This window comes from Nycticebus coucang, chromosome 10 (assembly GCF_027406575.1).
Source record: "Nycticebus coucang isolate mNycCou1 chromosome 10, mNycCou1.pri, whole genome shotgun sequence".
NCBI lineage: Eukaryota > Metazoa > Chordata > Mammalia > Primates > Lorisidae > Nycticebus > Nycticebus coucang.
This window is the reverse complement of record NC_069789.1, coordinates 66182336-66195844: the sequence shown is the minus strand read 5'-3', so window position 1 is coordinate 66195844 and position 13509 is coordinate 66182336. Positions and strand designations below refer to the sequence as shown.

At 33.9% G+C, this 13509-nt stretch overlaps 1 protein-coding gene across 3 annotated transcripts in view; it reads right to left on the bottom strand.

The window, feature by feature from the left end:
- The window catches only part of KCNT2 (potassium sodium-activated channel subfamily T member 2), a 399505-nt gene that overhangs the window by 28074 nt on the left and 357922 nt on the right, over positions 1 to 13509 (bottom strand). The gene's annotated exons all lie outside the window — the stretch shown is intronic.

Genomic DNA, 13509 nt, shown 5'->3' with positions numbered 1-13509 from the left:
AACAATAAACAGAGTGATATTTTAAAATGTGTTAATTAACTTAGTAGTTTAAAAATGAGTGACTTCCTTAAGAATAGTTTTATGGGCTTCATAATTCTCTAAACTGTGCTACCTGATTTATGATTGAAGACATTCAGTATCACTGCTAAAGAAAAAAACAAGAAAAAGAAACCACTGAAGATATGGCAGCTTAGCATTTTACATAACAATTCATATCTAACATGAAAGAAAGATAAATTATAAAAATTCGCATCTAAATTTAAATGCACATGAACCATGGCTAGTGACCCTGAATCCAGTTGAAACTTCTTATTAAAAAAAATCTGCGGAAAGATGTTCCACTATTTTTTACAGGCTCAATTTAATATGTTATGTAGTCTGTGAGCTAAGAGGTAGAAAATAGCTAAATTGCATGTGATGTATTTTCAACTTATTTTCAGAATCACAGAAATAATTAGAGAATCTTATAATCTAAAAAAATGCTGAATTTGGAATAAAATAAACAAGCTATACTTCCAACCACACCAGGAGAATGTTTCATAACCTTGAGAAAAATCACTGAAATTTTTGTAAAATAGTGAGGAAATAATACCCTGGTTTTCATGACAAGAAAAAAAAAAGTTATGAGAATTTAGTATCAAACTCTAAAATAAATTCCAAAGTCAGATTCCCTAAAATAATTCAACACTTGTAAACCAATAATGAAATTACCTTAAAATCTTGACTTCACTTTCCATATCTAAAAATGAGATATTTCACCTTAGGTGGTCTCTTAGGTATCTTTAAGTTCCCTATATAATTCTATGACTATAAGATTTACTCATAGTAGGTAGAGCCTCTATTACCTCACCATTCTACTTTTTTTTTTTTGAGGCAGAGTCTCACTATGTTGCCCTTAGTAGAGTGCTGTAGTGTCACAGCTCACAGCAAATTCAAACTCCTGGCCCAAGCAATTCTCCTGCTTCAGCCTCCCAAGTAGCTGGGACTACAGGAGCCTGCCACAACACTCGGCCATTTTTTTGTTGTAGTTGTGGCGGCCCGGGTTGGGTTCGAACACTCCAGCTACGGTGTATGTGGCAGGCACCCTAGCCGTCAAGCTGTAGGTGCCGAGCCTACCTCACCATTCTAATTCTACAATTTCAAAAGTCAAAATTAATGCTTATGTCCAAATGAAAAAAATATGCAAGTTCTCTATTAAAAGATAATGTTAAATAATGCAGACATACATATTATTAATTTTCCACTACTGCCTAACAGGGTACTGACCCTCTGTCTTTCTTTCTCCACCCCCACTCTCTCCCATTTCTATTTACCTATCCTGTGATTATTATTTCTAAAAGAAAATCAAACATAGTTATGTTTACATTTCTGGTTAGTTGTGTTTCCTTTTCTGTGACTTGTTCTTTCTGAACTTTCACATTAACGTTCACATTCACCCATCTTTGATGATTTGTGCATCTGTGTTTGTTTAATTGCATGTCTACTTTCAACTTATACTTTGGTCTTTGTAGAATTTGAAATCTACCTAATGTATTGTCTTGGCACTTTTTTCTCATCCTGATGATGATTTTTTTTTTCCTTGAACTTCCAAAACCATCATTCAGAAACAACTTGTTCAGAGAGGCTTCAGTTTCCTAAAGCTTTTCCTACTGGGTTAGCCCAGAAAAGAACTTGCTTTCTGTTCTCGCTTTAGGATCTTGCATGCTAGTCTCACATAACTGCTAAATACCTGGTGGCTGTTTGTACTAAAAATTTATCTGTGTTAAGAAGAAAATATTGAGAAGAGACTTCGTTGTTGTTATTGTTTGTTTTATTATACTAGAAGTTCTACTGAAGTAATTCCTAAATATGTAGACATCTGATAAATGACATACACATTATTTACTGATTTTTCAATACATAATTAGGAATTTAATTATTCTCTATTAATTCAAGATATAAAAACATTTGATAACTATATCCTGTCATCAAAATGATCTTTTCCCCTTCAGAATTCCAGATATCATTAAAAGTGACCAATACATACATTTTCCATTTCTAAAATACACAAAATTGTGCTTTTGAACAAAGCATTCAAGAGAACTTCCATCTTCCTGCCAACCACAGGCAACAAGGCTCATTGATCATCAGAATGGCTTATTTAAACAAGTTTGAATTCTAATAAATGAGAGAAGGCATGTTTTAGTCATATGTCCAACATCAGAGGTGAACTGTCACAGTCTGGCTCCATTTTTGACATTTGACTGCTTACAATTTCCAAGCCCTGACACAACCTTCTGCTCCACATCTGGACAGGTTGATAAGACAGCCTGGGCACTCCTTCCTTTCACACTATCAGGAATTTTATTTATATTCCCTGAGGATGAGAAACTTCACCCCAAAGCCATCCCCTCACTGCTGGAAAGGCCAAACCAATTGCCCCTCTCTGCTCTCTCAAACCTTTCTGCGCCCACTTGTAAGTCCATCTTGCTCTCTCTGCAAAGCCTCTTGGGGCATGTGTGGCACGGCCAGTTTCAACATCCATACAAAATTTGGGGTAAAGGATACAGACTGCCTGTAAGGAGTGATCAAAACTCTCCTCAGAATTATACCCAGTTCAAATATAGAATCATTAGTTCTAGGAGCTAAACAAATAAATCAATATAATGTCTCATCCACTTAGCAGCTTGTAATCTATAAAGAAATACAAGGTGCACATACATTAACATAAGAATTAAGGGTAAAATAATAGTTAAGTGCTGAAATGAATGACAGAAGTGGCACAAATAAAACTGTATAAAGATGGAGTCTATGTAAGTTGAAAAAAATACCTGCAACTGAGTTCAGTAAATACACATTCAGTACTTGTGCAAAGCACATTGGAATTGGACACAATAATAAAAGATAGATGATGTTGTTTAGACATAAGGCCCTAATTTCAAGTTTTATATCTCAATATTCCCAGCTGGAGAATAGTAAGTACAAGAAAAACGGGAAATTAAGAATATGGGAATGTGTATTGGTATCTGTCTTTCTATAGAGGGGTGTGTGTGTATATATATTTCTATCTATATATACATGTATGTAAAATTGATTATCATGGAGGCCAAAGTAGAAGTATTTTTCAAAGAATGGAATGGGTGATGGATATTATAATAGTTATACTATAGCTTTTGGCCCCTCTGTTTTTACATCACATAAATAATATTTTATTATAGGAACACTGAGGAGGAGGAGGAAAGTTAAGAAAATTTATTAGTTTATTTAGGACCATTGTTATACACAATGCCTTAATTAAAGAACAGAAGCAATGATATAAGACCTGGTAAATATGAATAGTTTTATTCTCATATAAAGAGTCTACCTAACACAGAACTATGGATCCAAACATATTGTTGCTCACAGATCACCACTCCTCTGTGAAGATCTGGATGACTTCGGTCAATATTATAATTTTCCATTCAGTTCTTATCTTGCAGACTCTAGCAGCTGTTTGACAAGGAGTTGTGATTAAAGGCTTAATCTATTTCCCATGGCAGTGGAAGAATGCTCTCCATACAGTTCAAGATGTAGGGTGGAAGAAAGCCATTTGTGTAGTTAAATTAAATCAAATACACTGGAAGCATTAAATAGATGTGTAAATCTTTGTTACTGTGTGCCCGTGAGTCTCCTATTAAGTTAAAAAAGGAAATAATACAAGTAAGAAATGCTCTTCTGGTGTTTAGAATGAACAAGATTAAGAATCAGCAGAGCTAGAAAATGTGAATATAAATTAAGGGAAGAAAAATATAAAAATGTAAAAAATGTAGAAAAATGTAAAAAAAATGTAAAAATAAATTAAGGAAAGAAAAATATTCAAGAGTAAAATTTTATGAGAAAGTAAAAGACAAGTAGAGATGAGCTCAGACTTATATTGTTCTGTGTTTAATACACATGTGTGTGAATTAGAATACCTTGGAGGTGATGAACTTATCTATGTTTGATTAATATTATAAGGCATCTATCTAAACGACAGAAATAACTACTTTATAAATTTGATTTGTAAATTTAAGTGTGTCCATATAAACATTTTCTGAGGCAGTATCATCTCAAAAACCAATGAACAACAATAACGTAAGATGTATGTTACTTTGTGTACTTTGCTGCTGAATTACTTGCCATTAGCTCTGAATTATTTACTTCTCACATTTCTATTCCTTACCTAAACTTTACTCTGTTACATATTAAGGGTAATCCAAGTTCACACACAGCTCGTAGAAGGAAGGGTTGAGATTTAAACTCAGACCATACTGTACCAAGCCCAGTGCTCATTTGGTCTGGAAAAATAATTGGATGAATGATTAGTGCCGAGAACAGGGGTGGGGTATCATTAACGACTGGCTAGAGTGTAGACTAGCTTAAAATCTAAGAAGAAAAAAAATTTACTTAATATGGTATCTAGTTATAAATTGTTACAGATTCTGTATTATGTGAATAAAGAAAACAATCATTAATCTGGCTATGTTATGGAGGATATTGAAGGCAGGAGAGTTGTAACATACTAAATGCACTAAGAGGTAGTTAAGCAAAGATAGGCATGAGTTTTCACGTCAGCTTTCTGAAAAATCTTCTGTTTACTGATGTATTCAAGTACCTAGATGGGTGTCTAGGGGGCCTGGTGTTACTCAACAAATATTTGTCAGGAAGAGGAACCTATTGTCGTCTGGGTGCTGTGGCTCACACCTGTAATCTTAGCACCTGGGAGGCCGAAGTGGGGGTGGATTGCCTGAGCTCACAGGTGGGAGACCAGCCTGAGCCAGAGCGAGATCTCATCTCTAAAAATAGCCTGGTGTTGTGGCAGGTGCCTGTAGTCCCACCTACTTGGGAAGCTGAGGCAAGAATATCACTTGAGTCCAAGAGTTTGAGGTTGCTGTTAGCTATGACACCACAGCACTCTACCAGGGGTGACAAAGTGAGACTGTCAAAAAAAAAAAAAAAAAAAAAAAGGAGTAACCTATAGATAAAGCCCATACAGTTGTCTTTAATGTTAAGTAATTTGGACTGAAAACATTAAGTAACACTTAGGACTGAAAACATAAATTTGCTACCCATGGCACAGAGGTAACTGTTAAAGCCACAGCAGCAATGAGTGTTCAGAGGAAATGTGTATGAAAACAGCAAAAAATAGCTTTTGTAAACAAGTGGTTATGGTTCAAGTCTCAATTCCCATGTTGATTCTCAAACAAAGCCTTGCTACCCTGAAAGGCAATGATGGAAAAGAGAGAGGCGTCCTGAAATTGGTAGAGGCCACAATAGTGAAAGTAGTGATTAACCGAGTCTCTGGTGTCAGATAGTGATGAATTCTAAACCTAGATCTACTACTTCCCAGTTTTAGCTTTTGGTCATTTTACTTGTCTAAGTTCGTTCATTAAAAAACTCTATCTGAAGACAGAATAATATCAGTCTTTCTATGTCTAGCTTATTTCACGTAGCACACTGTTCAGGTTCATCCACGTTGCTGTCCTTTCCTAAAAATGTTTAATTCATAGAAAAAGAGCTGAATGTTGGTACCAGAGATCAGGGAATGAGAGAAATAGAAAAATGTTTATTCAAGAGACAAACTTTCAGTTATGAGATGAATAAGTTCTGTAGAACTAATATACAGCATAGTAAGTACAGTTAATAATGTATGGATAGCTGGAAATTTGCTAAGAGAGTGTGTCTTAAATAGTTTCACTACAAGAATATTCTAAAAATATTCTTACACACCACTGTTAAGTAAAACAGCTTCTGAAATATATCAGTGTGGTATCTATAAGATTTTATGTCTAATCAGTGTGTGTACTAAGAACATCAGGGTTCTGTACAGTAGGTGAAGGATCTCTTTAGCACTTGAAAAGCAAAAGAAAACTAGTTTTCAAATCACTTTAAAATTCATTAACACCGGCATGGTGGCTCACACCTGTAATCCTAGTACTCCAGAATGCCGAGGCAGGTGAATTGGTTGAGCTCAGGAGTTTGAGATCACCCTGAGCAAAAACGAGACCCCATCTCTACCAAAAATAGAAAAACTAGCCAGGCCTTTGGTGGGTGCCTGTAGTCTCAGCTAGTTGGAAGGTTAAGGCAAGAGGGTCTCTTGAGCCCCCAAATTTTAGGTTACCATAAGGTAGGATACCACCCCTCTACCCAGGGTGACATAGTGAGATTGTGTCTCTAAATAAATAAATAGGTAAAATTCATAGTAACATCTTGAAATGTCTTTCATTATTAACTTTAGTTAGCATAAAAATATGAAAACATAATGTACCTTAGAATTTAATATTTATAGTGGCAAATATCAGGAAAGAATGGTTAGCACATTTATGCAATCTTAGTATTTTTTACAAAGCATCAATTTGTGCCTTAACTGTGGTTTATATTAGCCCTGAAATTTTGAACAATGGGCATCTATTATTCAGAACAATTCTGTATGTACAAAAAGAAAATTTGAGAAACTAAAAATAACAGGTTTTAAAATTTCAGATATGCAATGTCCACAGCTTGTTAATCCATTCCACCAACCCTGGAATGTATTAACAAGCTGTGGTATATGTATACCATAAAATACTATTCAGCCATTAAAAGTGGAGACTTTACATCTTTTGTATTAACCTGGATGTAAATGGAACATTCTTCTTAGTAAAGCATCACAAGAATGGAGAAGCAAGAATCCTATGTACTCAGTTCTGATATGAGGACAATTAATGACCTAGTAGATGGTGGGGTAGCAGTTTCTCAATGTTAAAAAAGCATTTATGTAATTGACATTGTATCCTGGAAAAAGCCCATGTTGGAACATAATTAGAAGACAAACAGGTAAAATTAATTTTTGATTTATTGGGGAAATACATTAATTGAAGAGAAAACATTTATAAGCATTTCGGTTTCATTATTTGTTTCATTTGAAGTATTAAATTCAATCTTTAATACTCCCTTCCTTCAATAGCTCTGAATTCATAAATTATATCATTTGAGGAAAGGTAGACAAACAGAAAATACTTACTTGTGATGCTATTTTTCGAGACTGACACAAGGAGAGGAACAAAGAAACACACAAAATACCGTTATGACTAAACAATACATACATGAAACAAACAGTAACAAAGATGAAATAGGACATGTAGCCACATAACGCTTATCATCCAATCCTGTGATGATTTATCATAGAGCTTGTGAATAAAATTACATAAATAGTACCTGTTTTTTTAAAGTTTATCAAATATTGCTTCTTATTCGATTGCTTTATGTTGTGTCTTCCTAAGTTTAACAGAAATATAAAATGATGCTAGAAGAAGAAAATATAATAATTGATGGTAACTTATAAAGCTATCATATTCAGAAGAGAATATATGATGTAATTATTTACAATCATCATTAATAGTGCTGATAGCTTACTATTATTTTTATTTTATATCTTATAGTAAGTTTGCTGTTTTTCCCTCCAAATGTAATTAAGTTGATAGAAACATTCTGAGTCTTTACACTGGCTTTAGAATCTGAAAATTGATCTGTCCAATCAATGTATAATAGCTGAGAATTTGTGGGTTATAAATTACATGGGGCATAAATTAAATTACGGTTAAAACTATTATTTAATGTAATATATAACTCAAGTCTAACTTATCGAGTATTAGTATTTTAACAATATTAATTAATTACTGCAGATATAAAAATTTGATTGTGAGCTCTTTGAAACTATTCATTTTTGGATTTCTAACTCATGGCACAATGAAATAATTGTTGTTTGAGAGACGGATAGCAGGGAATGGGCAGCAAGAATTTTAAAACCATTCAATCCTAGTCCTTATTAAAATCATTTCATTAATGAGATTTTACGAAAGATAATTTTTAATTTAATAATATGTTTAAAATGATACTTTCCACTTTAATAGGAGAGTTAATAAATGCCCACTATGCATATTTTTGTAAGCTATATGATTTATTGACTATAGTGGTGACCAAATGTCAGGGTAGCATTCCATAATTTATCGCATACACTATAACATATGTTGGTACTATAATATGCTTTATGTGATTTCTTTCTAGTTTCCAGTAAAATTTTCACTAGATATAATGTATTTCAAAAAATTAGATTCTCATTACATTGGAAAACTGAAGGCAAATGTAGTTCCACATTTTCTTACTCAACCCAGGCACAAATGTGTTTGTTAATACAGAATTATTCAGGTGTTGGAAAGTTAATACTATATCATGTGCTGCATGATAACACTCACAATGGGATCTGGATAGCATTTTTATAATGAAAAACATTATAATTTATGCTTCTGCAACGGAAGCATAAATATTCTGTTCAAGAGGAATAAGTAACGTTATAAATAAGCTCATGACAATTCTGGTGAAGTTTTGCCAACAAATGAGTTTAGTGAACTTTTTAGATTTTACAATTCTGTATAAACAATTGAGGTAGAAAATATTATTCCTTTTAGTCCCACCAAAGGAACATGAGTCCTTTTCATTCCTGCATTTTCTTTCCTTTTTTTTTTTTTTTTGTTTTCAGGTTTTGTGTGTTTGTATATACGACAACTCTGCTGTATTTATTTTGTGAACAAAGAGAATTAATGTTTGTAAAAATTCCCTGAAATAGTAGTATATAGACAGTGGTAGAAATTCTGTACCACTAGACATGTAACTAGTTACAAAGGAGCAAATCTGTCTCTACTCTATGTGGATTGATTTTTCTAGCTATGTGTGCGCGTCCAATTTACTCACTGTTTGTGTGACTTCTTCCACCAATCTATAGCCCCCTGGAAAGAAATAAGATAGTACTCTAGGTCTTTTATAAATTTTATAGATTTTGATCATGAATATTCCCTATCATTATTTTTCTTTTCAAAGATACGTTTACTAAAGTAGTCTGTGCTTCCTCCACCCCCCACAAAGTAGCTGTGTCCAAGACATACTTTATTATATAATTTTTTTTCTCTCCACAGAACATGGGAAGATATTAAAAGCAGGCTAGATGAGATGGTGCCTGTGGCTTAGCGAGTGGGGTGCCAGCACCACACACCAAAGCTGCGGTGTTCGAACCCGGCCCCGGCCAAACTGCAACAAAAAACAGCCGGGCGCTGTGGCGCGCTCTGTAGTAGCTGTAGTCCCAGCTACTCAGGAGGCTGAGGCAAGAGAATCTCCTAAGCCCAAGACCTGGAGGTTGCTGTGAGCTGCGATGCCATAGCATTCTACTGAGGGTGACAAAGTGAGACTCTGTCTCTAAAAAAAAAAGGAGACAGGCTGGATGATTAATATGAAAACCTCTATCTTCCTTTAAAATGTATTTTTTAAAAATGCATGAAAACATAAGGAAGCAAAGCTAGAAGTCTTTTTGTTAGGTTGTCCTTACATAAAATGTTGACTTCTATAAAATTCTTCACAGAACAAAAGAGAATTAGCACTTAAAAGTATATACTGAAGAAATAATGAATGGATCTAACTAGTATCACCACTTTATGCCTGCAAGTCGATTAGTTGGAAAGTATAGTTAAAATAGTTTACCAATAAGTTTTTTTTTAATCATCTTTCCTAATAATCTTTCTCATTTCCCTCTCATTTCTGTATTTCTTAGCTATTTATATTTGTCTCTGCCTCTCTGTCTGTATACAAGATGGTTGATTGTTATTTCTCAATTTTTTCAATTTTTGCTTTTATCTAATGACCTCTTACTCTGAAAGAGGAAGAACTAACAATCATTTCCATATATACCATTACTTTTGTCATCTCTCATCATCTTAAAATAATTCAATATAATTTTGGTCAGATCAAAATTTAGTACATATTCTTAGTAAGTGCAAAGTGCAAAGGAAGTATGCAAGAAACGTGCTTAGTATTTATTTCCTGCACACATTCTTTGTTGTTGATGGTAGTGTTATATTCCTAAATAATTATTTTATTTTATTAAATTCTCAGATATGTACAATAGTTGATTCTGAACTCTGGCAACTGTCTAATCTTTTTTTTTTTTTTATTGAGATGCATCAGGAATTCCACAGATTTCATCTTCCTAAAATAAATTTCTCTAACGCCTTCTGACCTTCTTCTCCAGATATCCCTTTATGCCTGATGAACCTTTTGTCAACATTCTAAGACCTCCGTTGACTTCAGTCTTGCCACCACATTTCCATAAAATGTCAGGTTTCTTGCATCTTATAAATTCTGCCTCATTTTAGGCATTTACTTCAGTTAAGTTCTTTAGAAGTTAAGTTCCTTAGAAAGCAGGCATGGGAAGGCTTTATTTAAAAAAATGTGTATTTGAAATACAATAATGCCTCTGTATGTTGACCACCCAATTGATAGTAACAAAGTGGACAACCTACAGAGGTGGTCAACATGAGGAAGTAGGCCTACCTATCAGTAGGTACTGATATGGACATGTGGGGGTGTGTGTCTGCTTTATAAAAATTAGGCCAACTTAAGGAGGCAGTTGACGTAGGGAAGTGGCTAAGAAAATTCTACTGCATTAACTAATACACAAGTTAGATAGCTTAAGCTGTGCATAAAATTCAAGTGTTAATTTCAAAGTTATTTTAGTTAACTTGCCAAGTTATTTAAAGCATCATAATAAAGCAGTTTTAGATCATCTCTTTCACCCCACTGAGTTCCATCATATCCTTTAACTGTTAACCTCCATTCTCCTGACCTCTCCCTGCTTCAGGCAATCACTAATTTACTTTCTATCTGTACACATTTGCCTTTTATGGTATTTCACATAGATGGAATCATTCAATATGTAGTCTTTCGTGTCTGTCTTTTTTCATTTAACATGAAACATGAGCTTCATCCAAGTTGCAGCACATATAAATAGTTTGTTTCTGTTACTATCATTCCCTTCATGGATATATCACATTTTGTTTAACTGTTTACCTGTTAAAGGACATTAGTTTGTTTCTAATGTCGAATAATTTTCAGCAATTATTTGTTATACTGCTAAGAAAATTCATGTCCAAATCTTTGTGTGACTATATAATCACTACTCTTGGGTAAATATGTAGGAACGGAGTTTTTATTTTAAATTTTTAAATTTTCTTCTCCCCAACAGGCTGTCTTTTCTATAGGATTTTCTCTTTTGTCCCCGCTTTATTTCATATTAAAAGGTTTTCTGAGATAGTATGCAATTTTTATTTGTCTTCTCTTATTTAAGAGAATAATGAATTGATTGAAAGCACTTAGTGAGATTCTTCGTACTATTGAGTTTCATGATGATCTGGCTAAGTTATTTACCTACACCAGTGATTTTCAACTGGTATGCTGTGAGAGAATTTTAGGTGTGCCACAAAAAATGTTAGAGATCATTAATTAAATTATTTATGAAAGAAGTTCAACGTATTTAACTGTGCTATATAAGTTTAACTATAGGTTCAAGTGTGCTGTGAGATAAAAGGGTTGAAAAACACTACACAATCTCCCAGTCTGTAATTTTAGGGCCTTACGCTTAACTTGGCCAGACTGCCTAGGGAGGACCGTTACAACTTGCTGCTGAAGGGTAAATCATGCAAAATACACCGTTTTACTTAGCATTGGGAATCCAGTGCATCCGCCTAGGTCTCAGCTCTGTCCAGCGGCCCCCAGCCCACTCACAGCTCCATAGAATAAACCTTCAGTATTTGTTATTGTGGGGCGAAAGACAGTAGTCCAAGTTTTTGAACCATCAGACAGAATAGGGATCTGATCTATGCAAAAATAGAGATTCTCCAATTTTAATCATTAAATAAAGTTTCTACCTCTTGAAATCTAGTGTCTTCCTTGAATGCAAGAGAAAAATTTGCATTCTGACCAATGATGAGTTATTTGACTGTCAAAACTTTATGTTTTTAAATCATCTAACTTTTGAGAGAAATGGTAAAATGTCTAAGACATCTTTTATTTCATTAGATCCACTAAACTCTTAGTCAGAAAAAGTAATATTTCTTCCTATACACGAAATTCAATATCTTTACTAAGTTAAGATTTAATTGATGACCCCCTCTGTTTTTTGTTTTTTATTAAATAGAAGATTAACCCAAGGGATGTCCACTTTAATGGTACCTTTGCATGTTGCAAAACAGTGATTGAAGGTACATACTATTGATCATCTTATCTAAAATTTCTAAATTAAAGCAACCAAGGACACACTCATTCTTTTAACAATTGATCAGGAAAAACAAATATTTAGAAATTGAACCTCATTCTTTCATATTTCAGACTACAATTACTACATAAATCAACAAAGTTTCATTTTTGCCTTATTTGCAACAAAAATAAATATAGAAGTCAGGCTCAACTGTAGCACTAAGCATATGTTAGTTGTAGAGAAATATTGATTTCTCTGTGTTTAATGTATTTTGCTGTTAAAAGTGCTTGACTGCCCTATTTTAATCTTTACTTGTTGCCTCAATTCTTTTTACAACAGGCATAAAATGTAAATAAAAATATGTATGCCAAAAGATGAATTGAATTCAACACAGGAAAATAGGAGGTATTACCATTATTTAACCCATTTTCTTTTTATCTTCTCAATGATAAGTGTTTTTTATATAAGCTGGAAGTTTGGGATTTCATAAGCATTTTGCTGAAGTGATCTTTACTTGTGATGGGAAGAGTTGACCAGAATGTAATTAAATGCCCCTTGATGACTATATAAATACTCAGTTATCTTTTTCCTACCTACATGAAAAACAGCATACAACAAAGCCTTTCAGTAACACAGAAGGACCTACATGGATATGCACTTGACCAAGAGAGAAGTTACTACATTGACATTTACCAAGCACATATGTGAGATAAAAATATGATAATACTCATGCTGTATGAAAATCTTCTTTATACTTACCAAAGACAAAAGAAGTAATAGAGCTTGTATAGACTGAGTGTTTGTTTCCCCCCTGCCCTAAATTCACATGTGGAAACATAATCCTCAATGTGATGTTATTTGGAAGTGGGGCTTTTGAAAGGCGATTAGGTTATAAGCATCCTTATAAAAGAGGTCTCAGAGAGATCTTTTGTCCTTTCCACCATGAGAGGATACAAGAACTAGGGAGCCCGCCTCACCAAATACCTCATAGGCTCCTGCCTTAAATGTTGTCTTTCTAGCCTCCAGAACTGTGACAAATTTATGTTGTTTATAAGCCACCCAATCTATAGTATTTTTTTATAGAGCCCAAACAGATTACTATAATGCTTGATTGCTTGGGTGTGAAAACACTTGGTGTCCTCTTAACTTTCAATTGAAAAATACTTTTTGGATCCAGTATTCTTAAATTTTCAGTCGTACGTGGACATATAACTATCTGGAGTGTTTCTCCATTAGTCATTTCTGATTTTCTCTGATTTGGTCTCACTTTCTGTTTCTTTGGACTACAGCCAAAGAAAAACTTGAACTCAGCAGAAGAGATGGCAGCACAGCTTCATTTAACAACACCCTTGACGGTACAGTAAAACCATGAAAAACATCTCAGAAAAGCTGAACTATTTGCTGCTGGCTACTTCTGTAAGTGTCACATTATAAATTTTAACAACACCAGA